The 26,968-nt window shown below is 39.2% G+C and overlaps 1 protein-coding gene and 1 long non-coding RNA gene across 3 annotated transcripts in view; one reads left to right on the forward strand and one right to left on the reverse strand.

Moving 5' to 3' along the window:
- Positions 1–26,968, forward strand: part of SLIT3 (slit guidance ligand 3) — a 422,071-nt gene that overhangs the window by 84,306 nt on the left and 310,797 nt on the right. The gene's annotated exons all lie outside the window — the stretch shown is intronic.
- LOC308581972 lies at positions 10,256–25,425 on the reverse strand. Its single transcript, XR_014005423.1, has 3 exons — positions 24,750–25,425; positions 19,056–19,172; positions 10,256–11,462 (listed from the first exon to the last, which is right to left on the reverse strand). It is a non-coding gene; the product is annotated as an uncharacterized lncRNA (long non-coding RNA).

Genomic DNA, 26,968 nt, shown 5'->3' on the forward strand with positions numbered 1-26,968 from the left:
CACTATATAATAGAGGAAATGTGTGTGGTCAACTATGAGTCATAGTTGAGTAATAATGACACTAGCTCATAGTATATAGTGAATGAAACTATAGGAGCAAAGCTTCTATTTGAGATAATAATGGGGAATGATCATAGCTCAGTGGTAGAGCATCTGCTTTCCATACAGGAGGTCTCTATCCCTGGCATCTCTAAGTAGGGCTAGGAGAGAACCCTGATTGAAACCCTGGAGAGCCACTGCCAGTCCGTGTTGACAATACTGTGATGGAAAGACCAGTGGTCTGACTCAGTATAAGACAGTCTCCCAATAAGCAGGAAAATGACAGCAACTACTCCTTGCACAGATATTCACACTTAATAACATGCTGTGCTGGACTAAGGAAGAATAAAGATTTCAGCACCTTGTCTGGATTCACCTTTTCCTACAGTGTAGAATCAATCAGTGCTTTGACTTCATATTAAGTTGCTAAATTGGTTTTTTTATGTGTGTGGTTGTGTTGTGTTATTATTTCTTACAGATAAAGGCAATCATGCTGAACCGTGTTTGGCATAACTGCAGTAAAACACTAGCTTATTTTTGAGACACCTTTCACTTTCTTTTTCTAAACTTTTGGATGCTTTCTTATTGTGTGTGCTTTCATTAAGTTGGATAAGCAACATTAATTACACCTTTTGCAAATTTACATACACATATACACATATTTAATAGAGCTAGACCTTCTGCATAGGTCTAGTTTTAAACTTGTGCCCATGAACTTTCATTAAGTTTATTTTAACTTCTGTTCCAGTAATATAGTCTTTAAGTCACACACTTTCAATTTTATGAGAATCACTTTATCAGCATAATTTTCTAGATAGCACACTTTTAACAGAGACATGCTTTATTTAATTCTGTATACTAATTCTGCATAAACTTCAGCTTCTCAAATCATTTTGCTGCCAAATGATACTACTTGTTCTTTAACACTTCATTATGTTACTAACATTACATGCTCTTACACTTAAATATCCAAAAGTTAGTTCGGAGCTCATTATGTTTTGACCTTCTTGTCTAGGCACATTTGTTGGCCACAGCTGTATGTAGTAAACTGTCTCTAGAAAGATTGATCTAAGTTTACTGTCTTCTCCATAAAAGTGAATCTTGATGGATAAGCAGTATGGTGATTATTCATTTTATACAGCTTTTTTTTAAAGTGCAAAGAAGTTTACAATCTTCATCTTGTTTGCCCTTGAAATCACCCCTCAGTTGGTACTTTTTAAAAAAACAATACGGAGCTGAGGCTGAGAAAATGTGACTTTCCCAAGACCACCTGCTAATTCCATGCTTTAGGTGACATTAGACCACGAGTCACATTGATCTTTATTCAAATGTTCAGCTAAATGCTTGAGGGCATAAACTGTAGGGCAATGCCAGCCACATCCTTAATATCCCCACATGTCTCATCTCCTCCTGACTATCATGTGATCAGCACAAAAGCCTGAAGGAAGATTCCAGGCATGATCCACTGAACATGCTTAGAAGCCTCTCCTCAACTGTTTGCTCTGCATTATCACAGGGTGACTTCTAGTTCTTGTGCAGGGCTTCCACTGACTGGACTCATTAGCTGAAGTGAAAACAGTGTTGCACACTTCCTCACAATGGTGCAATTAGACTGCAGGATTGTTCCACCTGTGACTTAACATTTTTGTGGAGTTTTTTCTCTTTGCATCCGAGGTGGTTAGAAGGGTAACCAAATCTCATACTCAGAAACCATGAGAACATTCTCTGCGTTTTAAACCATAATCACTTGTTCCTTGCTTTGTTCAGTCAACAAGTTTAGAAAAGGCAACACCCCCTACTGCCTCTTTCTGGCTTGCTCAGGCTATAATTTCTAGGGTTCAATTGCTGCTCCAAGCTTTTGCTTGCGCTGATGCATAGCTAGACATTAAATATAGTACGAGGTTTTAAGTTATGGCACATAATATTGTTCTCATGTCTGCATATCCAACATTGGCATCCATGTGCTTGGTAACGTTAGTCTCTTATGTCTTTGATTTATGACAAGGTGTATGCTGCTGTATAATGCAATGTGAATTTTGAATTTGAATATTTTTCCTGAATTAATTTTAGCAAGTGAATCTAAAGTAGAAACCAACACTTTAAAAGTATGTTCCATTATTCTAATTAACCAAGACTGTGAAGTTTTGCTCATTTAATATTTTATTGTCATATGTGCATCATTTTTATTCACATATATGCATAGCATTCAGCTTGTTTACATACCTTCACCCCTACAAAAAACATCTGAAGCCCTTATTTGTGTGCCTTCTCCATGACAGGGCTGAAGTATGACTGCAGGCCTTTTCTATGGTGGCTTCTCGCTTGTGGAATTTTCCTCCCAGGGAATGGGAGATATGTTGCCTTTGTTACATACTGTATCTTTAGATGCCAAGCAAAAATATTTCTCTTTTCCCTGGCCTTTGGCTAATTAAAGTATCTGTTTATGATGGCATAAAAAATGTCATTGTATCTGATTGAATAAGTACTTTGTAGTAGTTGAACCCTTGGTTCTTAAGCTTATATTGAAATATTCCTAAATTACTAGAAGTAGGCAGTGAAGTTACATTTGCTGTTCTCTTGACCTTCCTTTCGATCCTGAGGGTGCAGTCCACTTAAGCCCCATTGAATTTCTAACAAACTGGCTCTTGGTTTAGCTGCAAACATAATGGCACCAGAAATTATTTGCTGTCTCCCAGTACATTTTTTTCAGCAGTTTGGATACACATGCTCATTCAAATACAGATGGGAATGGAATTTTGCAATATTGCATTTGTGCTTTTTGCTTATGGTGACATTATCATGCCTGTGTTGAGCTTGCCATAGTTATTCTTTTTGATGAAACTGTAGGCAGTGTGTGGGAAGGGAACAGGTGCTGTAGTAATGTCAGAGCGGACAATACTGGGGGAAAGAATGTTACAGTTTGGTAGTACTTCGTGCAGCCCACCACACTCTGCACACTACGGCTGAATTTGAATGTATGGCCTGGGCATTGTCACCAGTTCTGCTCCTGGATCTGATCTGTGTGTCTGTGTGTGAGTGAGTGTGAGTGTAAGTTCTTCTGGAACAGGTCAAGGCAACCAGCTCTTCTAGAAGGTTCTAATATGCATAGACATAACTATATAACTGCATTGTAAGAATTGTAGCTTGAGTTTGCTCTTCCCTCCTCCTTGCCTTGTATGTCATTTCTTGTATGTCATTTCTTTTTTGAATTGTGAGCCTGAGAGCATGGTTAGTCTTAGTACTGATTTTTTGTAAGCCAACCTGAAAGACATTTTGGTTAAAGAACAGGGTATAAATTCCTTGAATAATTAAATAAACAAATCCAGATGATCCTAACAAAGTAAGAGTAGGACTTGAATCCAGTCCTCCTTGGTCCTAATGTAACTTGGCAACCCTTGAGTTCCCAATGCCAATATGTACATGGGCCTAATTAGTTAATTTGTATGTGTGCTTAATTTAGGCTGCAGTCCTGTATTCACTTACCTGGGAGTAATCCCCAGTGCACTCAAATGAACTTGCATCTGAGTAGATTGTGCTGTTGTTGTTGTTATTATTATTTTTAGTGAAGTAAAGGTACAGTGGTACCTTGGGTTAAGAACTTAATTCGTTCCGGAGGTCCGTTCTTAACTTGAAACTGTTCTTAACCTGAAGCACCACTTTAGCTAATGGGGCCTCCTGTCGCTGCCGTGCCGCTGCACGATTTCTGTTCTCATCCTGAAGCAAAGTTCTTAACCCAAGGTAATATTTCTGGGTTAGCGGAGGCTGTAACCTGAAGTGTATATAACCTGAAGTGTATGTAACCTGAGGTACCACTGTAGTTCTGAGGATTAGAGGATAAAGATACCAACTAGTGAAACTGAATGGAAAGATGAATCCTTAAAAAAAAAGAGAGTTACACTTTTTCAGGGGCTTCTTCGCTGAGTTTATGGTGGAAATGATAGAGTGACATTATCCAAGGCAGCCATATGTTTTCTGTACAGTGTTGACATAATTGATTATTTGTTAGTAAGGATAATGGTTAACCTCTGTGGAGCTTTTTGTATCCAACCCCTGCTTTGTGGTATTTGCATGCTGCTGAAGTCTCCACTTATGGGGCTGCATCTTTCGTTCATAGTATGGTGTATCTGAGCTTAGGCAGCAGAGTGCTAAAGTCTAGTTTTCCTAGCAGAACACAAACAAGAATGAATGGATGGAATGGAAGCTGCAATTCTTACTTATGGGGACTATTTAACGCTAGTTCAAGGAGTTGTTAACTGTTGACATTATGTACAACTCTCAGATAAAGGCTAGATGGGTATTCTGTTGCTGTTTTTAAATGATGCATTAGAGTCTATACAGTGGTACTTCAGGTTACAGACACTTCAGGTTACAGACTCCGCTAACCCAGAAATAGTACCTTGGGTTAAGAACTTTGCTTCAGGATGAGAACAGAAATTGTGCGGTGGCAGCGCAAGGCCCCATTAGCTAAAGTGGTACCTCAGGTTAAGAACAGTTTCAGGTTAAGAACAGACCTCCAGAATGAATTAAGTTCTTAACCCGAGGTACCACTGTAATTGAATAGGCTTGATGTAATAATACGTATTAAAAAAATAAGAAAAAACTTACATTGTTATGAGTTTGGGGTCTGTATACCAGATCCCATTAATTCCTGGATCAAGCAAGTATTAAAATTTAATCAAGGCTTCTAAATCTTGGAATAGCCAGGCTAGCCTCATGGGCGATGAACCATTAAGAAGAACAAAGGAAAGGAAATCTATGTAAGATGGCAAATGCGTGGGTGTTGATGCTGACCCCTCCATCACAGGCTTAGGTTGTAACTGAACCATATATCAGTTTCTTAAACTTGGGTCCCCAGCTGTTGTTGAACTATAGTTCCCATCATCCCTGACCACTGGTCCTAGCTAGGGATGATGGGAGTTGTAGTTAAACAGAAACAGCTGGAGACCCAAGTTTGAGAAATGCTACCTTACATAATAAAGACACAAACCCTAGGTAAGCACCTGGAACCCCTGAAATCTCACATCGCTTGGAGATTGGGTGGCATGCAACAATATTATCATGCTGATTATATTTAAATTTAACTAAATTTCTGTGTTTAATTTTTCCTCTGGTACGTAATGTTTTCGTGAGGGAAATGGAAGAGCTTAGAACAATGCATACTCATTGAACTGTATTTCATTAATCATTTGACTATAAGGTGCACAAAAGGCAAATATGCTGCTGAAATGGTAAAATGCAGGAGGAACAGAATATTTCGTTAGATTCACGCTCTTGGCATCCCTGCCTACCATATCATTAAATGCGACACTAGGATTAGTTATTCATTCATCTTTTGAAGGCATGGAAAGAATATTCTTCTGAAGTTCAGATTAGCCAGGATTTCCCAGGCTTGTTCTCTTTTCATTGCGTCTTTCTTTTGTTCATTTATATCATACCCTTCCTCGAAAGGTTCAGGGTGGCATACTCAGTGCTCCTTTCCCCACCACCTTTTTTAATCTCACAAAATAACCCTATGAGGTATGTTCAGCTGAGAGTAACTGGCCCAGGGATGAATGATGATTTGAACCTGGGTCTCCCTAGTCTCACATTCTAAACACTTAAACTAAGCTGTCTCTGTTTCTCAACTGAAGATGTTCGTTGGCAGGGCCTAAGATGTTTTAAATGCCAACCATTTTTAAGTTTGGCTTTGCAATATTGTAGTTCTGCCTGAAAGGGAGTCAAATGCTGGGCTTCGATGTCTGCCCATATCGAACTTAATCCATTCTGGGAGTCCATTCAACTCCTGGAACCATTTGAAAACCAAGGCACGGCTTCCGATTGGCTGCAGGAGCTTCCTGCACTCAAGCAGAAGCTGTGTTGGATGTTTGGCTTCCAAAAAAAGTTCGCAAACCGGAACACTCACTTCCAGGTTTGCCACATTCGGGAGCCAGTTTGTTCAGGAGCCAAGCTGTTCGACAACCAAGGTACCACTGTGTATGGGAATTTTTAAGCTGGTTCTTCAAAGGTTTAAGTTTTATTTAAGACTGAACATGAAATATGCTCTAGTGAGAATTTGGTGTGGAAGCCTGATACAAGTTGGATCAGAGTGATTTTGATACTAGAAAAAGGGTGTGTGTATGCAGGTAGATTTCAGCCTGCTCCAGAAAAATAGTGTGGTAGGTGGCTAGCATGCCTTGGAAATATCCCCACTATGGATTGCACAGTCCATTGTAGATATTATGGGAAGAGAAATCCAGTTGCTCTAAAATTGATCAAAATTTCTACTGCAGACCTAGGCACTTGCACTTGTTTGTAGCTTAAATGGCTTCACAACTAAGGGTCCCTTGTCTTGGCTAGCAGGTGCCAAAACTTCAGCAAAACAGAGACAGAGCAGCACAAGAAGCCAAACTCATTTTTAGTAATCATTTACACTTTACATTACTGTGATTTAACAGAATTTAGAGCTGGCTGCTTATAGGCTTACATACAATCCCAGAGAATACTGATCTAGGAAAGTAGTTGCCTGGGGAAATGAGCCAACCTCTATAAAGCTAATTGTAAATGTCCACAATTTTTAACTTTTTGATTGGGCCATATATTTAAAAACTCTGCTAGATAACATTTTTAACTGATAACTTGCATACCAAATATAAAAAGAGTGATTATTATTTAAGTCAATTTGATGTCCAGAACACACATATATCAGGTTAATTCATGAGGTTTCTTGGTTGCAATATAGATCATTGGGAGGGGGAAAGACTTAGGTCTAGACTTTTCAGAAATGAGACACTTTTGTTTCTAAGACTATACAATAAAAAGGCTTGTGAGTTTCAGGCTACATGTTTAAAATAAAACCTGCCAGCTCTAAGGATGGAACTTGATGTTACCTTGATAAATTCAGCCCCAGTTTGCCAAGATGGTGGAAACCCAGGAGCAGAGCTGCAGCAGCAGATAAGTGGGTGGAAAAGGTAATAATCCCTTCAAAGTTCTCCTACATATATTATTCTTCCTGTCCCTAGAGTGGTTTTGCCCCTGCCGGTTTTCCTTAGTTTTGGAGTACATCTGGGGGCAAAAATTATGTAAACACCCCCCTGCTACCTTCTCCCCATACTGTTTTCCTAATAACAATCAACATAATGTTTTGTTTTAAGCTGAATTTAGAACTGTCCTATGTTTTAGAAATGGATATATTCCCAAATAGTGTTGCATAAAAGTTTGTTACAGAGGATTGTACGTGTGTGCATGAGAGAGAGATTATGTTTGCATTATATAATTTTTGTCTTTACTAGTTTGCAAAAGGTAACTGGTTGCCAGGAGCAATCCTACTGCCACATTTCCTTCCAGGTGATGGTGGTAAAAAGAGGGATTTTATTCACTCCTTCTGCTCTTCCACACACCCCATGGCCCTTGCTCATGGTTAGCTCTCAAAAGCAGTGTTAATGCAGCATGGCCAATGACTTTCAAAAATGTTAGTGAGTCTTCATGCTTTGGGCTTGTCACCAAAGTCATAATTTAATGGTAGCTGATGTATATTATCCAGATTATCTGTCTGAAATATGCATGGAGGCGAAGTGTGGCCATTTATCATACATGAGAGTTAAGTACTAATCCAGATCAGGAACAAATCCAAAAAGTCTATCTGGCTGTCCAGCTTCTCTTCAAGCTGCTGTGGAATGAAGAAAGAATTTGGTAGGGGGAGGAGAGGGTTGCAAACTATTAAATCATTTACTTAGAACTTAAAACTGTGTGCTTTAGCTCACTGTAAAAACATTAGAGGTGCCAAAGGAATTTATGACAGCTGGATTAGATAAGTAGGGTTGACACAAAATAAAATTTATCTATTTCCATAGTGTCTGTGAAACAGTCACAGATTTCTCTTGCTGAAAAAAAAGCCATTTCTTTATTATGTTCATATATATCATCATTTGGTTTACTAATCCTTAAGCCTGCTAGGTGGTGAGCAGGTGCAAATTATGCTAGAACATTTTTTACAGGCAATTAGTTTGAAGTTGTGGAGCACAAAGGAAAGGTGTCACAAACAAGATGACTTTCCTAATTTGCATACTATTTGCATAACAATTAGGTAAACTATATGAATGCAGCAAACAGGACCTATTGGCTTTCTTCAGCCATCTGAGGACAATGTGACCCATGGTTTGCAACTAGTACCAAATACTGAAACTATAAAATAATTAAATGGGTTTGGAAATCAATTCGTTTTTCTTACATGAAAGCAATGGCATAAACTCTGCTTGTGTGGTGGTTGGTTGACCACTAGGAAGATTTGCTGTCACTTGTGAATCAAGTCTGAATATAGTGAAGAAAATATGATTTGATGTTCTCTTGTCAGCTGATGCAACTGTCATAATTTTCCTTACTGCACAAAATCGAGAATGAAATAAATAAGCCCCCACCTTAGTAGGATTCTTCCTTCCTTTTAAATCAAAATGGAAATCTAACAAGGTTTCTTTGGCCACACAGATATGCCTTGAAGGCTGCATATGGCACATTGGCGGTAGATCATGCATCTTTGTAAAGCCTACAGATTTGATGAACTATTCCCTGGAAGCATAATGTATCAGTTTTCTTTCTTGCTCTCTTGCCATCCAATATACAGAATGTATTTTATATAAACAAAGCTAGGAAAGTACATAACATATCAGCAGATGTTTAAAAGAGAGTCAGATTGAATTAATAGCCTATGTCAAGAAAGAAGGTATTTTTCCATAGAGCTTCATTATGGCAAGTGGTGTATAGCCACAGGCCTGGTTTGGACATAATGAATCTGATGCTTCAAGCCATAGTTTGGAGGATTGGAACCAGGCTATGGATTTGAACATTCTGTCCTCCTCACTTGCATGCGATTTATCCACCGCTCCCTGATGACTTCAACCTATAGCTGCCTTCAAAATATTAGTTAAAGCCATGGGTTGAAGTTATGATTTGGAGGCAGTCCTAGCTAGCCCTGTCCACATTTTGCCCAATTGAGATGTCACTTGGATTACTGTGTCCAGTTCTAAATTATGATGTTTCAGATGAACAAACTGGAATGTGGGTGACAAGGATAATGTTGGGACTTGCAACCAAGTCCTCTGAGAAAAAGTTGTAGTCCTGTGTACGTTTAGCCTGATGAGAACACCTTTTAACCATATTCAAGACTAGATGGCCTATGAGATCCCTAACAACTCTATGATCTTATGGTTAAACTAGGAGTGGGAGGAATCAATCAGCACACAAGATTAGAGGGGAAAGGGGTAACAGGTTGTATGCAAGCTTTCATCACAGTTTTTGACCCTGTAAACCATGGTTTGGGGGTTTGGAATGTGATAATTAAAGCTACTGACATATAATGGTATGTATGTATGCATTGTATGCATGTATGTAGCAGGGCTTTGTAGTGCAAACCAGCCACTTTATAGTGTAAATCAGGCAAGCCCAGCAACTGAATTATTTTCTTATTTGTGCAGGGGCCAAATAAGTATCATTCCAATTTCGGTATATGAGCTGCCGAAACAAGCACTTGTTTTCTTATTTGTTTTTCTTATTTGTTTTCTTATTTTCTTATTTGTCAGCAATAGGCCACAATGTAATATGTACAATTCATTGTTGTTTTTTAATGATTGGACAGAACATTTGCTGTATGAGCTGTATTATGATTCCCACACCCAGCTTGTTATTATTTAGGACATTAGCCAGTGGTGTCATCTGGCTTGGTGTGTTGAAAATTTATCCTTGAAGGGGAGTGAATTGGAATGGTAGAGGGAAAGGAAATAGGGACACAACAAGCTCCACCCATAGCACCAGTTCTGATGTTTGATTCAGTTGGTTGTTAACATCCCTCCCTTTCTGTAATTGGATAACTAAAGCAATCTGCTCCTATTCAAAGCAGTATGGTCAACCTAGACAGATTCCCCAGATGTTTTCAGTGTAGATGATGCAGACCAGGTGTACTTTACATGAGTCACATCCTTACTGACCTATATATAATAAAGCCAATCTCTAGTGCTATCATGCAGTTATGTAGGCTCCAACTCTCCTCCATTATTTTGGTCACTATTAGTGTTACCATTTTATACTACACCATCAGTGAACATGACATCTTAACAGAGATACATTGGAAAAGTTAGACTGATCCTTGCTACCAAGAAATGTATGGCCTCAAATAAACTGCACAACCGACAACAACACAAGGAGGAGGAGGAGGAGGAGGAGGAGGAGGAGGAGGAGGAGGAAGGGTAGGTAGAGAAATATAGTTACAGGACCAGACAAGATGAATTCTTGAGATCTGAGTTCTGTTCTTTCAACAGTTTATTCCAGCCAAATCAGACATACTGAGAACTAAAGATAGATGACTCTGTCAATTTCAGTTTCTCTGTGTTTCTTAAATTTAATTTCAGTTCACCACATTTCTGCATCAATTTGTGATTTTTTTAAAAAGTTTACCTGCATTTTAATGCAAATTTATCCTAATATACAATTTTTATATGTAATTTTGCCTAATATACACATGTTTGCAAGCAATTTCTCCTAATAAAATAATTGTATGTTATTTTCATTAACATTTGCATTTTTAGTCACATTTTCTGCTAACAAATATGGTTTGGTACACATGTTGTGGTTGAGAACTCTATTGGAAAACAACAAGAAGTGCAAATTTCAAAGGATAGCTTTGCTTTAATTCATGTATTGTTTTAAGAAGTGCAAATTAGATAAGGTCCCATCCCTACCAAGGAGTTTGAACCAATATGCACAGAGTAAGCATCAGAATCAGAAAGGTGATTTCATGCAAGTGCAGTGCTTTCCCCCCACTTTTTAACAACAACAAAAAGAGGTGCTGTTACTGTGTACCCTTGTGTACCCCCTAAAAAAAAACACTGGGCAAATCCAAATCAATGAAGTATTATTTGGTTCTGCAAGCAGGACATGTCTTAACCCAGACAGCAACTAGGCCCAGAACAGAGGCATCTTTAGTAAACTAGATTGTAATTGAAGAATTTTTGACAGGTGAACAGCAAGCTTGACATCTGAACAGCAGCAAGCAGTCTTACAGGAGAAGATCTTGAAACACATAAAGACTGCCAGGCAAGATGTTAAGACATAAATGGACTTCATTAACAGTGCAAGGAATTGAGCAGATAACAGGAGATTGTATACAATATCGCTGCTGATTTGGAGATTTTTATTATATTAAGCAGTATAATTTTTTAACAAATAAACTAGGAGCCTGATCTTGTGATTCCTTGTGCTGGCTACCAACTGCATTCACTTTGCTTCATCTGTGTCACACCTCACTCAGCTCCCAGCATGGAACTATGTCTGACAGTAGTACAGACAAATTAACTTTCTAAAATTACTGCTTGTCAAAGGGATTCTCCTGCCAAAGGGCAAATTCATGTCTCCTCATCTTTGGTTGTAGAAAACTGTAATCCAGACGTTAGGATGATCTGTTAAATTGATTTAAGTGTTGAGAATCCTGTTTGGGCGCAAAGATTAGCTTCTTGCAGTGTTACAAGCCTATGACTAGTTTCCACTTGTTTAATACAAGTCTTGTTTTCGTTAACCACAAAAGCTGTTGTATGTTGTTGAAAGATTTTATCATAAGTGTAAACACTATTAACTGGAATGTTAAGCAAGACCGACTTTGGTGTTTGAGTCACTGTGGAAACTGATTTGACCTTTTAATCCAAACAAAGCAAATTGAAGGTTTTATCCAAATACACACAATTAACACATTAGTGTATATAGGAAGGCAGCAAATTACAATGCTTGCTGTTAATTCAGGATAGAGATAAGCTTATAGTGCCATTATTTTATTTTATACCCCTTAAAGACTATGATTTAACGATTTCACTGTGAACATAAACTATGTAAAAACTGTTAAGTGGGCCAGTTACATTTAGATACAAAGGATTGTGTTTTTAAATTACTTTACACTTCATAATTTTTTTGTCCAGAAACACTCTCCCCATTGCTACAATGCATGGTTTATAGAAGAAGCAGCTCACTGGGTGGGGTGGAGTCGCTATACTAGTTTCCCAACAGGTGGGTCATTGTTGCTTACTGGGGAGGAGATAAGGACCAGTGAGATGGCTCATCTTTCTGTGCCAATCTGGCACTCATATCTGCATTTGAACTGTGCCAATCTTACCTCTTTCCCTCCTGGTAAGCAACAGCAGCCTACTTGCTGCGAAGCTAGCATAGGGGCTCTACCCATCTGCCAAGTCGCTTCTGTTTTATAGCCAATAATTAGTTCCAATCCTTCAACTTATAATTCTCCTAAGAGAATCTCCCTGTCTTAGATGAACAGATAAGTGCGGTCTAGTGTGAGAGCCAGAGTTCAAGTACTGCTTCTGTATGCCAGCTTCAACAAATGAAGCTGCCTTCTAGTTAGTGAAAAGCAATAATCCATCTAGCTCAGTATTGTCTGAACTGATTATCAGTGACTTAGCAGAGTTTCAGGCAGGATCTTTCCCAGCCCTACTGGGAATCAAAGACCTCTTACCGTTCTCCATGGTAGCAGCAGTTGCAGTCCAGTGTGGCTGGGGGCAGGGGGACAAAAACCTCGACCATCCTCATCAACCCCAGCCGGCCACAGGGAGTGATGGGACTTCCCTACCTCTTTGAATTTAAATTGGCCAATCAGAAGCCAGACTGTGGGGCAGGAACTTGGAGATGGACCCGAGTAAGCCTGTTTCCACGCAGGTCCATCTCCAAATCATAAAAGCCAACTGCGCCGCCTTCCAGCAATACAGTTGGCATCGGACACAAACCCTCCCACCCTGTAGAAATTTGCCCTCACCTGAAGGTAGGCAGGCAGTGTGTGTGTGGATGACCTTGCTGTGTATTGACACAGTTGCCTTATTCAGGCCCAGGGAGGAATTTTCCAGCAGACCAATTAGGCCACTTTGGGGGTTTTGTCTACCTTGCAGCAATTGTCATAACCTGTTGGTGGAAAAGGGCATTGGGTTGCATCCTTAGTCTAATCAGGGGGTTAGGGGGAACCTTACCTTCCCCTCCAGTTCAAAGTATCAGGGTACCCAGGCTAAGAGGTCCAAAGGAAAGGATTTTTTCTGTATGCCCAGATGGGGGCTAAGGGGTCATGGAACTCCCCAACTGGAATCCTGGAAGGGGTTGCCCTTATTTGATATGTGTCATATGGGGATCCTTAAGCCAAGATTGACCTTGACAAAGTTATCAGCCAGCAACTGGGTTGGCTGTTCCAGGAGACATAAGTAAAGGGACCCCTGACCATTAGGTCCAGTCATGGCCAACTCTGGGGTTGCGGTGCTCATCTCGCTTTATTGGCCGAGGGAGCCAGGATCCAGCTTCTGGGTCATGTGGCCAGCATGACTAAGCCACTTCTGGTGAACCAAAGCAGCACACGGAAACACCGTTTACCTTCCCGCTGGAGCGGTACCTATTTATCTACTTGCACTTTGATGTGCTTTCGAACTGCTAGGTTGGCAGGAGCAGAGCCCGAGCAATGGGAGCTCACTCCGTCGCGGGGATTCGAACCGCCGACCTTCTGATTGGCAAGTCCTAGGCTCTGTGGTTTAACCCACAGCGCCACCCACGCTGGGAGACATACCCAGCGCCTAATCATTAAAGTTGTGGGCATTTCAATTCCAAAAGGTTTGATTGCTTCCTATGGCCCTACCCCAGCGACCTCAGGCTTACTGCAACTCGGCCCACAAAGCATGTCCTCTACCACTGAGCCACAGTCTCTCCCAAAAACATCCGTGTGTTTTTCCACTTGTAAAATATGGTCTTGTAATGTGTTTGTGGGAAGGTGGTTATTGGTTCTTGCTTTCATTATGTATTTTGTGTTCTCATTTTTTTTTTTTTAGTTGTGAACCAATCTGTGATCTTCAGATGAAGGGCAAATTCAATAAATAAATAAATAAATAAATAAACAAACAAACAAACAAACAAACAAACAAACAAACAAACAGCTAGCTTATTCAATGTAGACAATTCTCAGGTCATAGTATATATAGTTGCATGCTTTGAGATTGTCCTCCAAAGTGTTTTTATTATATCTAAAGATGGTTACTACTGGAATGAATTCTTGTGTCCAGCACAACTTGCCTGTCACAGTACTCCAATAAGCATGCCCTTTGATGCCAGGTAGTAATTTCCTATTAGTTGTGAGTATTGTGTTCAGCGTAAGAAGATCTTATATGTCCTATGAAAGGGCCAAAGTAATTCACACACATGCTATATTCTCGGAGTGGAAATTCTATAGCATGCCCTTCATGTTCATTGTCTTGGAACAAGAAGTGTGTGCAGGCATGTGTGTGCATAATATTCTAGTTATATCACAAAAGCCATATGAAACAGATGGAATGAATGGTGAGGAGAGATTGTCTATCTGGATCAGAAAGACTAATTATCTGTGGTATGCTTCAGGAATGCCAGCTCTGCCAATAAAGATTGGAAGCTGTAAGATGAGCTCTGTGTTTTCCAATAGAGTGTGATCTATTAGACCAACTCTGACAGTGTTTGGTCTTCCCTGCTGTGCACAGATTGAGTCCATATAGATGGCTAATTAAACTTTGAATCAGTAAACAGAGATGAGAAGCCACCACTTTGAAGACAAGAAGATCACAAGAGCAATATCCTGTTGGTTGGTTAGCATCAGTTAAAGCTCAGTATGGCATATCCTCAGCTATGCATTTTATTAATTTAAACCCTCTTCTCACAATCACAGCAAGTTTCTTATGAGCAAATAAGTTCTTGTTTCCTGTTTTATATAAATGTATTTGTTTAATATATTGTGAAATCTACTTAGTAGCATGAAATTTACAGTGACTAAAGTCTGTTTTATATATTTGACTGTGAAGCAGCTGAATCCAATTCTTTGCATCCTGTCAAACTGTCACATTTAAATAATTATTTATGTTAAAAGAAGTTATAATAGCAATCTGCTTTTTTTTGTACATTTTGCACTTCATATATCCTAAGAAAAATGAAGGAATCTGAAGGTCTGTTTTTATGGTGGCAGATAGTGGATTTTCTCTCAGTGTAATATGTAAATATAATAAATGGTTTACGAGCAGCAATAGGGGTAGATAAGTATGGAATCAGTATTAATAAATGGTGCAGTCCTCAACCCCTGATCTGTGCTGCTATGGGCAGGAACCTACTGCTGCCAGTTGTGGAAGCTCCAAAATGAGGTATTTCAGGGCAAGGGTGGAATGCCTGAACCAATCTTCAGTCTCTTCAGCCTGGAGCTGGCATGGCAAAAAGCATGGGATAAATCCTACTATTTTTCACTTTGGCCAGAGCAGGTGACAGGACCTCAGGGTGATGGCAGATTCACCATTCTGCTCTGCTGTACTGCTGTCTTTCAGGGCTTAGGTATGCTCTGTAAGATTTGACTCAAGACAATAGTACAGGTACAAGCCTCAGGTATGCATGCCCCTTACTCTACCTGCATCATGGCAGTAGATTAGAAGCTACTACTTCTAGTAAGTAGCAAATCATAGTTTCCTATTTGTCTGAACATGTGGAACTGTCATTGTTACAGCTGCCACATCATACCCATTCTGCATTTGTAAGAAATATATCTTTTCATCTGGCAGCACTTATACTTTAGAACTCCTAGCCTATTGACATCACACAGGTGCCTTCACTGGACTCTTTTCAGAGCCTGCTAAAAAATTTTTTTTCTTTGTTTAGATAAACCTAAACTTTTGAACTGCTAGGTTGGCAGGAGCAGGGACCAAGGAATGGGAGCTCACCCCGTCGCAGGGATTCGAACCGCTGACCTTCTGATCGGCAAGTCCTAGGCTCTGTGGTTTAACCCACAGCACCACCCGCGTCCCATTTAAAAGGGTATAGGATAGTAATTAGCCAAAGGCCTGGTTGAAGAGGAACGTTTTCACCTGGCGTCTAAAGGTGTATAATGAAGGTGCTATCTGAGCCTCCCTGGGGAGAGCATTCCACAAACAGGGAGCCACTGCAGAAAAGGCATGTTGTTTTGTTGCCATCCTCTGAACTCTCACTTGTAAATTTTATGAAATAAATAAATAAATATGAAATGTCAACCTACTAATTAAAGAAGTTAGTTTACTGTCAAACCACAATCCCAGACCACAGTTGGATCTGATTCTTAATTGGGAAGAAACTATGGTTTGCAGAAACTGCATTTTCTTATATCTGGCAAAAAATTAGAAATAGATTTGTTGGAAACTACAGCCAGAAGTTCCTTCTTCCTTCGTATGCCTTGTTCTCATAACACAGCTGAACTATGTATTAGGCTCTCTTCAGAAATATGAATGCATGGGAGTAAGTTATGTAGAAATTCAATAGTTTTTATTACTGAGAACTAAGCTACAAGTTATATTAAATGCATTGTTTGTGATACATGCGTAGCATTATTTAGTATGTTATCTTGAAGGTTGGTATCCCCAACCAATTTACAAGTTAACAAAATGCTGCACTGAACTCTAGGCTCTGCTTTTTCACAAATATTTGGAGAAAGGAGAAAAAAGGAATTTTAGAAGAAGTAGAAAATTGCTTTCTTTTCAAGTGTCACTGGCTTGACCTTAACTTATTTGAATCTAGCCTGAACATTCCTTGCAGTTTCATTGTGGCCTGTGGCTGCTTTTACCTTGCAGCAATTAACAAGTCAACACCAAACTTAAGGTTATTCTTCCAAGCAAGTCAATAAGTGGATAGGCGGTGTGTGTTTTTTCTTCCTTCCTTCCTTCTATTCAAACAGTATTCCTCATTTTTGCTATTGGTAACCAACTAAAAGCAAACATGGAGTCAGCCAGCATAGGAAGACTAAGGCTATCTTGTCAACATCTGTAAAATATAGTGAAAGCTGGATGTCAGCTTGAGTGTTACAAGGTCTAGTTAGTATCTGGATCTGTCAGTTTGCAAGGCTGAAATTAGAAAGGGGCAAGTATCGCTGGAATGGTTGCAAGGCTCTCTTTAGGTTTAAAAATTACCTAAAGGGAAATGTTAATTGTCAATTACACATTACATCTCCTATCAACCGTAATTTGGTTTTAATTAACAGCGTTGTGGGTTTTTTTTTTACCAGTTGCAGCCTCTTGGATTTGTCTTCATTGCATTAACATCAGTTTGGGAAATATGAACACCTTCATTTTTATTGTGTTTCCATATAAGAAAATGGTGTGTGTGTGTGTGTACGCGCCTGTCTGTCTCTGTATTCCCTCTTAATCAGCAGAAATTAGATCAACAGAAATTAGTTTTTAATATCTGTGATCTAGGTCCAAGGGCAGGTTACTGCTGTGGAAAATATGTCTGGGCGGATGTTTCATTTTAAGTAGGTAACACAATTAAGAGCACTCTGTAAAATAAACTTGATTTCTTCTTTCAAGGTATAGCATGCTGCAATCTTTATTACCGTTTCCTGTTTTCAGAATAAGGTCGAACAATGTATTAAGAGTTCTGTGTTCTTTAACTAGTTTCATTCTCAGTTGTATCACAGTAATGTATGGCAGTTAAAATTAGGTGACATGAGGCTCGTCCACACATGGACCTAAAACTATTTGTGCCCACAACCGATCTTAGGTTTTCTGAACTTATAGTGGTAGGGAATCATTCATTGCAGGGAGGGTGCAACAGTCCACTCAGTATCCCCACATTTTATTCCACGCTTGGGGAGCAGATGTAGGGAGATATAGAAATAAATAAGCTGGCGGTGGGTATAATCAGTGTAAGGGCATGAAGTAATAATGTCTTTGCAGCCACTGTTGTATTGTCACCTGGATATCAGTCCTATAAACCAGTAGAGACATTCACTTGTACATTGTTCCATGTAGAACAGCCCTAAGGAGGAACCTCATAACAGATGTAGCATCTGGCTTGGTTCATCCAGTAAAATTGCTCCCACTGTGAGGCAGCAATTCAGGTGAGGTCAGCGGATCACTGGGCTCATTTGAAGTGCCTCTAGTCTGCATCTTAACATGTACCAAGTTAGATATTATTTCTCCCACATTGCTGTGTTCCTGGTACCATTCATGCTGTGCATATAGGAAATGTCTGAACTAGCCCCTACACAAAAGATGGAACGAAGTCAACACCAGCAAGATCAATGAGTAATTCAGATGTGTCCTTTTGTCTGCTATTTTTTTAACTTTAGGATATATTTTAATGACTTGAACACTTTAAAGGTGTCTAGAGGCAACAATGCTATCTTGTTTCTTTCTGGTTATAAAATATTCTTCAAATAAACTACAGTGGTTTGTGTTGGATGTCCCAGGTCGCTGGATACAATAGGCCCACAGATTTGCAAGCATCAAATGAAAGGACTTCCATTAAAGAAACATAGCATGGGGGAAAGGAACTATACTAGATTTGTTGCACTGAAATAGACTTATGCACTCCATGGCTGAATGAATCTACTAGGGCAATAAGGTAGTTACTTAAAACAAATCATGTTGTTTTTGTAGTAAAAGTCAGAATTTTAAGCAGTGATCCTTTTGGAGCTCTTTGTAACCAAATAAGGACATGGTGCACAAGGATAGAGAGAAATTAAGCCTAAAACAAAAGCAATATCGCAACTGTTAAAATGAAATGCCATTTCTGCTTCCATTTGGAAGGGTTCCTCCTTTATAAACCCCTCCTTTGAGCCCCATCTTGGCATGCAGTCCTGGCTAGCTTACAACTATAAAGTGCTGAAGAGAAGTGAGCAGAGGGTGGGAAAGAAGGCGGAAATATGTAGCACTGGAAATTTTCAAAGAACAGCTTTGAAGAAGGATCATAATAATTCTGATGCTGTGTGGGCTTGAGGAATTTCAATAATGGTGCAGAATTTACAGTATACAACCCATGGAAGACTGGCTTTTAAAGCTGATAAATCTTTCTTATGCCTCACGGTTTTTTTGCCTGTATTAGGGTCACTAAAACATAAGCTAAATGTGGCATATGCATAGCTTATTGTGAGAAACGGAGATAAAATTCTCCATTGCTTTCCTTTCAGGGAATGAATGGTGCTTATTTATGAACAGTGCAGGAGTGAAATGAAGAAAGTATTCCTTGAAAATGACAAGACTACATACCTTTTGAGTCTTGAAATAAAAATATTAATTCCATGACTTTTCAAGTGACATGCCGCAGAGATGCAGTTAAAGTGGTTAAAGCTATGCATTTCGCACTTAACTATTTGATGCCACAACCTGCCATAATAAAAGCAAAAAAATTACTGAATGACTGAAAGTTTTGGAAATGGATAATGAAAAAACTGAGGTTGACCCATTTAAGTATTATTTAATGTAGGCTCATGGTGTTTTATAGGGTTTGCAAACAGTTAACTTGGTTCTTTTATTATTCCAAGTGCAATTACTGCACTCTATTAATGAAACTGTGTGCCTTCTGACCGATTCTGGCAAGTTTCTTAAGTCCTTCATAGCTCTGTCAGGTTCCTTCTGTAATTGACCACTACCTCTTGTGGTTTGGTATGTTCCGTATACATGAAATATAATATCCCTTACCCTTGCTGACAAACTGGACCTACTGTTCTCCCTTGTTGGATAGATGGCAGAACAAGAATTAACAGAATGGAAAGGGAAAAGGGATGTTAGGCAGTTGGAGTGCCAGTTTCCCTTTTTGTGCAGGCCAGGGCCAGTCAACCCAACTGTCGATACTGAAGAGTCCTTGATGCTAGGTATGTATTATCTGTTAGAGCGGGTGTTGTTTGTCTAGCACAATCTGTAATTGCTGTATTTTGTAATGTAACCATGCCAACTAACAGAGCTTTCTTGGAGGTATGTTAAATACCTCCAAGAACTGGACATACAGTGATCTGGAGCTGTTCACATTAACTTCTCTTTTTTTTGTATGTGTATGGAAATAGTTGCAACAAAACATTTTATATGCACTTTCAGCAAAATGTATCCCAAACCTCCTTCCTTGCTGGACTGCTTTGCAGCTAGAAATACTGCATTAGCTCCTTTGACAGAGCTGAAAAATATAGTAGTGCATCTCACATCTCTCTCTTGTTGAAAAGCAAAACCATACATGCCTGGTGGAGGGCAAAGGCTGCAGCTAATCATTATGCCAGGAAGGTTACAATAAACCTTGCTTTTGAACAAGGGTTTACTCACACACAACACCTTACCCAGCAGTGTCTACACCTGCACATGGATTGTGGATGGTTGCTATATATCATACTGCCACCCCAAACAGTCACTAAATTCAACAAGTAGATGAAAGTCAGATTTATGAGGCTTTAGCTTTGGATAGTTTTAACCCTTCATAAGAAGAGCAGACTTATCACTCTAATTGCTTTAGCTAACATGACTATAGTTATGCACTATATACTTGCTTTCTGCACAGCATATAGGTGTGCCTAATCATTGTCTGTCCCTAAGATACTGGAGTGGGTGGGTGGGTTGTGACCTTTTCATGTTTGTGCCAGCCATAGGCTCCATTATTAAGACTTTATCTCTCCAGCAGTACAAAAAGAAAACCTAAGCATTTCAAAATCAAGGAAATCTATTCCGATTTGTATCAGATGTGAGAAATCTGATGATCTCTCTTTCTTAAGTGATATAAAATGGAAAATGTGCTATGACTTTGCAGATGCATTTCTACAGGGATTCTGAAGCATATGAGAACTTAAAACAAATGAATTCCTTTTTACTTTTCATGTTTTGGTTAAATGGTAGCTTTAGAACCAGTGAATTGATAGTTATAGGTATATTCGGGTGCTTGTTTTAGAATTAAGCTAAAATCGTTTGGGTAGTGATAATATCCTGATCCAGCTTGCAGGCTGGAAAACTCTTGAGCTTTTCAAAGATTTGAACATGGAAGTGGTGTAGAATAGTGACCTTTTTTTGGGGGGGGGGACACACACAAAACAAACGGTACTACTAAAAAAATGCTGTAAATATTTCGAACTTGGATATATTTACAATAGAACCTGCAGCAGCTGTTAGGTAGTTTAACCAGTGTGCTATCACCAAGTGCAGGAAATAATAAGGTCATCACACAGGACAGCAAAGCCATCTCCACCCATTTAGAAAATAGAGATATATTCTAAACCTAGATTACCTGGCGTCGTATGGAAAAACTCAGATACCAATACAATATTTAAACTAACAGTCAAAATCAAAACAACATCAAGAGAATGGAGGTAGAGCAGGTATCATGATATGATCCCTAAAAACCCTGCAATTCAGACTTTTGACCTGAAAAGATAATGGGAATGTGCTGCTATTGTTCTCCTGGTCCTTTCTGAAGACCTGTCTCGCACTGTCCACTTGTCTCTGCTCTGCCTTACTTGTACAGTGGTGCCCCGCAAGACGAATGCCTTGCAAGACAAAAAAACCCGCTAGACGAAAGGGTTTTCCGTTTTTCGATGCGCTTCGCAAGACGAATTTCCCTATGGGCTTGCTTCGCAAGACGAAAACGTCTTGCGAGTCTTGCGATTTTTTTCGCTCCCCCCCTTTTCTAAGCCGCTAAGCCGCTAATAGCCTTTTAGCCGCTAAGCCTTTAATATCCGCTAAACCACTAATAGCGCTAATCCGCTAATAGGGTTGCTTCGCAAGACGAAAAAACCGCTAGACGAAGAGACTCGCGGAACGGATTATTTTCGTCTTGCGAGGCACCACTGTATTTGCTTCACTTTTGCCTCACTGCTTCAAAGACCTTGCCCTCTTTAATCTTTTCTGCAGAGATATAGTCTTTTCACACCTTGCTCTTGTAGTCCAAATGATAGTTGTTAGTTCTGTTGGTGGTGAAGATGGGATGGAGAATGCCTGAGCAACTCTTAATTATGAAATGTACAATTTTTAGACAGGATTCTGGATTAGTTAAGAGCTAGGGACATAACAAACATAAATGTCTTTGAAGTATCCAAACAAGATCATATGTATGAAAATACATATAACTTACAGGCCACATCAGCATTTGTTTCTGACTTATAACCGTGAATCATGACATACTGTGATGCATGAATGAAGCCATAATCATAATACTAAAATAGATTCAGTTCCTAGAGTATCACACTTGTCCTGTGTGATGCAATTCCCTGTGTGGTGTGATGTAATTAGTTCCAACAATTACAGATTCCCTCAAAATAGTGGTGATGTCCTGGTTAAAATATCCCATGAAGAAATATCTGTTAAAGACCATCAAGTTTAATTCAAACAAGAGAGGAAGACAGCACAAAATCACTGGAGACCCATATTTTTTAACAAGTGAAGAATGTCTGTTTCTTTCCTCTGAAGTATCCAGCATAACTGGTGCATCCTGGGAAGCAATGTTTCAAGGATTCCATGGAAGCAGACTGCACAGCAGAAATGTGGGAGCCTAACAATGATTTAAGACTGCTTAGAAGTTTTTCACATATGTAAGAATGAGGAATAGCAGTGAGAGCCTACATTACTCTTCATCCCAAAGGAGAAGGTCAGGAATGTGAGGCTGAGTCAAGGAACACAGAACTCAATTTGCAATGTGTTTGGAGGATCATATGGTGCTTTGAATAAAATAATGACTTACATATCCATTTTGTGAAGCAAGCATGTCTTGGTAACCTCTTGCCATAAATTTTAGGCTACTTTCTTTCAGTATCTCTTTCTAGTCTAACTGAACATATACTAACGTCTGGGGAAATTGGCCAAGGTATTTTAAAAATAAAATACTGTGAAAATCTGCTTAATCAAATACATATATGATGCAAACATTTCTGACTTATCCAGATGCATTGGTTTTATGTACATAAAAAGTATTTTTTCCTTTCTGTTTATGAGAACACAACTTTTTCTTTCTCTTACTGAACTAACAGTATGGTACATTCTCTCTTTTTTTGGTGTGCAAAGTGTACAGGCAGACTTTGATTCCGCCCAAAGCAAATTTATCTCCTTTTGCACCTGACTTGCCTCCCTTTGAGGAAGCGGGCTGCAAAGTTTAGTCAAGACTGGGTGAAGGGATTCTCCTTTCTCTCATATAGCCTGGCCTTCATGCCTGACTTGCTTCCCCTGCTCAAAATATGTCAACAGCAAAGAGACAGGCCCACCCATGCGAACTAGGGTAGAGTACCTCCGCTCCTTTGTTGGGCAGTCTGGCTTCCCAGATTCCCAATGGAGCTAGGCCTCTCTGGGCATACCTCCTTCTAGGTGGGTGCCTGGGGTCAGATGAGCATTTTGTTAGTTGTACTATAAAGGCAATCCTCGTTTCGGTGGGGGTTCCGTTCTGGACCCCACACACGTAAGCCCACTTCATCTCCCCTTGCCACGCCCCTTTTATTACCTCTTTATGATGTTTTGGGCCTGCCCTGTGGAACGCCCTCCCATCAGATGTCAAGGAAATAAGCAACTATCCCACTTTTAAAAGACATCTGAAGGCAGCCTTGTTTAGGGAAGTTTTTAATGTTTAATGCTGTATTGTGTTTTTAATATTTGATTGGGAGCCGCCCAGAGTGGCAGGGGAAACTCAGCCAGATGGGCTGGATATAAATAATAAATTATTATTATTATTACTTCTGGGTTCTCCACTGTGCATCCATGCTCAATCGCGTGTCATTCAGATGTTACTAAATCAGGATTTGCCTGTAGTACTATTCTTTTGCAGTAGCTTCCAGATGGAATGTAAATTATTTGCTTATATTTTTGTGGAAAGCGTTACTTTAACCATATGTTATTAACCTGAAGTTTGTTTTTAGTGCACTGTTTACAAACATACTAATACCTCTTGACTGGCAGCATATTTTGATTTGAAGGAATTTCAATATATGTTAGAAAATGTCTGAATAGATAGCAGAAAAGCCTGTTTCATGAAGAACTGGACTTTGAATGCATCATGCTGTGTAGACATGAATTTTTTTTTGTTCTATTTCATAACATTCAGTACAGAGGCCCTGAGAGAAATGCATGCTTAACACCCTTCAAAAGCTGTTCTGCCTCCCCATCCCCCAGCAAAGCCATTCTGCTGAGACTGTACTTTCAGGAACGGAGTTTTTCACAAGCAACTTTTTTTAAAAAAAGCATCTTAATTCCATATTGCAGACACAATGACTAAAGGAAAATGTATAATCAGGCTAACACTTTTGGGGGAGTTAAATTTCCACTCAATTGTCAGCTTTCCATTTCCATGCCGTCATGGTTAACATATTAGAGTCCACTTCATAGGATGGTTGAAGGTTTACAAAAAGCATAGACTAGTAGTTACATAGAAAACCAAGGCTTATGGGTTTTGAATGAAACATTTGGGGCATCTAGAATATGAAGCTTTTGCTTTGTACAAATTGCCCATCCTGGGATAGGGCTGTCAAATCAGGGCACTGTAATTTGCCTTCATGTAAGTCTGCCCTTTCAGACCTCCTGGTAAAACTGTGTGTGGGGCTCCCCTTAAACAGAAATAAGGATACTTGGTAAGTTTGATCTTTGCAAATTATAATATGAACTATCCCAATCTATACCTGTGTGCAGATTTTGGTTTTCAAACATATCCAGCAGTAGCATTTATGGTGAAGCAGATCTGCTCTCCCAGCTGCAGTGTTTGTGGGGATGATTAGGGAGGCAGGAGAGGATATATTATTTAATCATATTCTTCCTAACTTGCACTAGCAAGTTCCATATTCTAGCAGAGTTCCAAATATCCCCCTTTTTAAATTACACAGTAATCAGCTTGTTGCTGACTCATCTGAGTCTTACTATTAAAGATTCCTTCCTGGTAGAATCCCTTCTAATCCCTCTTAAAAAAGAATAAACACAAGAATCTGATTAACGTTAATATAAAAGTAGTTTACTCACATATTCATTCAGGTTCACAGACATATCCCTGAAGGCAGGCTTAGGTTACATAACAACTAGAACTATTCCATAAAGAAGTTAGTCCCAAGTGACTGTGACTAAGCAGTCACTTCTCCAAACACACAGCAACATACAAAATGGAGAACACACACTTATCAGAACATGGAGGCCGTGTGCTCCTCTATGCTAGTACAACAGACCACACCCTCTTCAAGTCACGTGTAGTGGAAATCTGTCCCAGCTGAGGAGGAAACAGGAAGTCTTCTCCTGAGTGGTACAAAACATCCTCTAACATGTCCACTGTAGGAATGTTGTACTTGACTGCAGTTTTACATCCCACAATGTTGCACCTGGATAGGGCTAGGCTGGAGCAGGGGCAGGTTGATGATGTTAAAAGCACAGTTTGGGTCAACAACCAGTGCACTTCCATGGCACCAACCTGCCCTTCCCAGTGTCCCATCAGCATCGAAGTAGGCAGTAGTGAAGTGTGTCCGGAGGTTGGTTCCACACTGTCACACTTGCCGCTACGGAACATATCTCTGCAACCATGAAGGGTGAAAACCGGGCCTTATCAGAAGCTAAACTAGGCTCTGCACTTTGTTTAAATTCAGTCTCAAATTCTGCATTTGTAGAAGTCACGAATCGGCTTGGTTTTAAAAGGTAAGGTGAGAATACATGCTGAGTGTAAGTATATATGCAGGAGAAAAACCACTCCAATGTGTTATTTTAAAAAAATCTAGTTAGAAGGCCTGAGTGTCAATGCAACCTCAAGAGTGAGGAAGTTATTATTATTCCGGTCTCATCACTAGTCATTCATTTTATACAGTTACTTGTATACTATATTAGTATATAAAAAAATTCAGAAGATGCATATGGACAATTACAGCAGCAGCACAATGTCAGTTTGTGGTCTGTATCATTATGGTTAGTCTCCCGGTGGCACCGAACATGGGATCTGAGTGGAGTTGAGTGTTTACTTTGGCTGTCCTGTTCTTGTTTAAGAGAGATAATAAAAGTTACTAGCGTTATAGTGGTGTTGTTCATGGTTTTGGAGCCCAATGTACCAGTAAAACATTTAGGATAAAGGCATTAGAAAGCACGTTTGAGAATTGCTACCAACACATGCACATTTGTATTTTTGAGAAGCCTGATTCGAATTCTTTCTGCAAATTGCATTTGCAGTGTTTATAGCACAGTAAGTCATTGTGTTATCTGATAAAAAAATAATCTGGACAAATTTCTGCTTCATTAATCTGTATTTTTATTTTTATTTTTTAGTTTCGTGAACAGTAACCGTTCAGCTTAGAATAATTTTATTTCTGCTATTAGTTAGTATAAAGCTTTCTTAAATCAGAGGTTCTTAAAATCCATACCAGGTGCATTTGGTAAATATCTTGAAAGCTTGAAACACTGTCCTGATGGTGCTCATGCTATGACAAGAAGTCTTTAATTGCTTTCAGCTTAACCTATTAGTTTTAATTTTCAAGGCTCATGGTTAGTCTTTGGAAAATGAACATTTGTTGAAAGGTCTTGCAAAGGTCCAAATACTCATTATTGCCCTACAATTAGTCACTCAGAGTTGGTTAAAATGTGGAATGTGTCAAGAAGCTTGCTATGGAAGATTGATGAGAGAACTTTTTAAACAGTGGAGTTTTCCGGCTGTTTGCTTATTAATATTAAAGCAAAGTTTTTTAAACTTCCAAAAAGATAAGGTTCAAACACTGCATAAATTTGAGGACCTGTTAATGGAATCATGTCTGCTTAATTTGTGGTAACTTTTACTTTAAAATATTCTGTTTTGTTATAAGATCTGGTATGTCTTTTCTGTTTGAGAATTGAGCAAACCAATTCTATAGATATTTACTTAGAAGTAATCCCCACTGATCTCAGTGGAACTTAATCTGAAGTATATGTGCATAGGATTGTAGCCTCAGTAGTTCTATTAAATTGGCCAAGCAAAGTGAGGTTTTTCTTTTAGTAGTAAAGAACAATTTGGCATTGTGTTTGCATGAAATGTGATAAGTCTATTAAACGTTGAGGTATTAGGATAAAACATTTATGGTGCAATTCTCTGTTTAAGGTTTGAATACCAGCTAGTTCCACAAACTTAATTGTATTTGTGGATTTGGTGTTTATTATTTATTTGAATGTTTTATTGTGTAAACTGCTCTGGGATTTCTTTAATGGAGTGTTGTTGTTGTTTTTGTTTTTTTGAAGAT

The sequence above is a fragment of the Podarcis bocagei genome (assembly GCF_964188305.1).
Source record: "Podarcis bocagei genome assembly, chromosome: 2".
Lineage (NCBI taxonomy): Eukaryota > Metazoa > Chordata > Lepidosauria > Squamata > Lacertidae > Podarcis > Podarcis bocagei.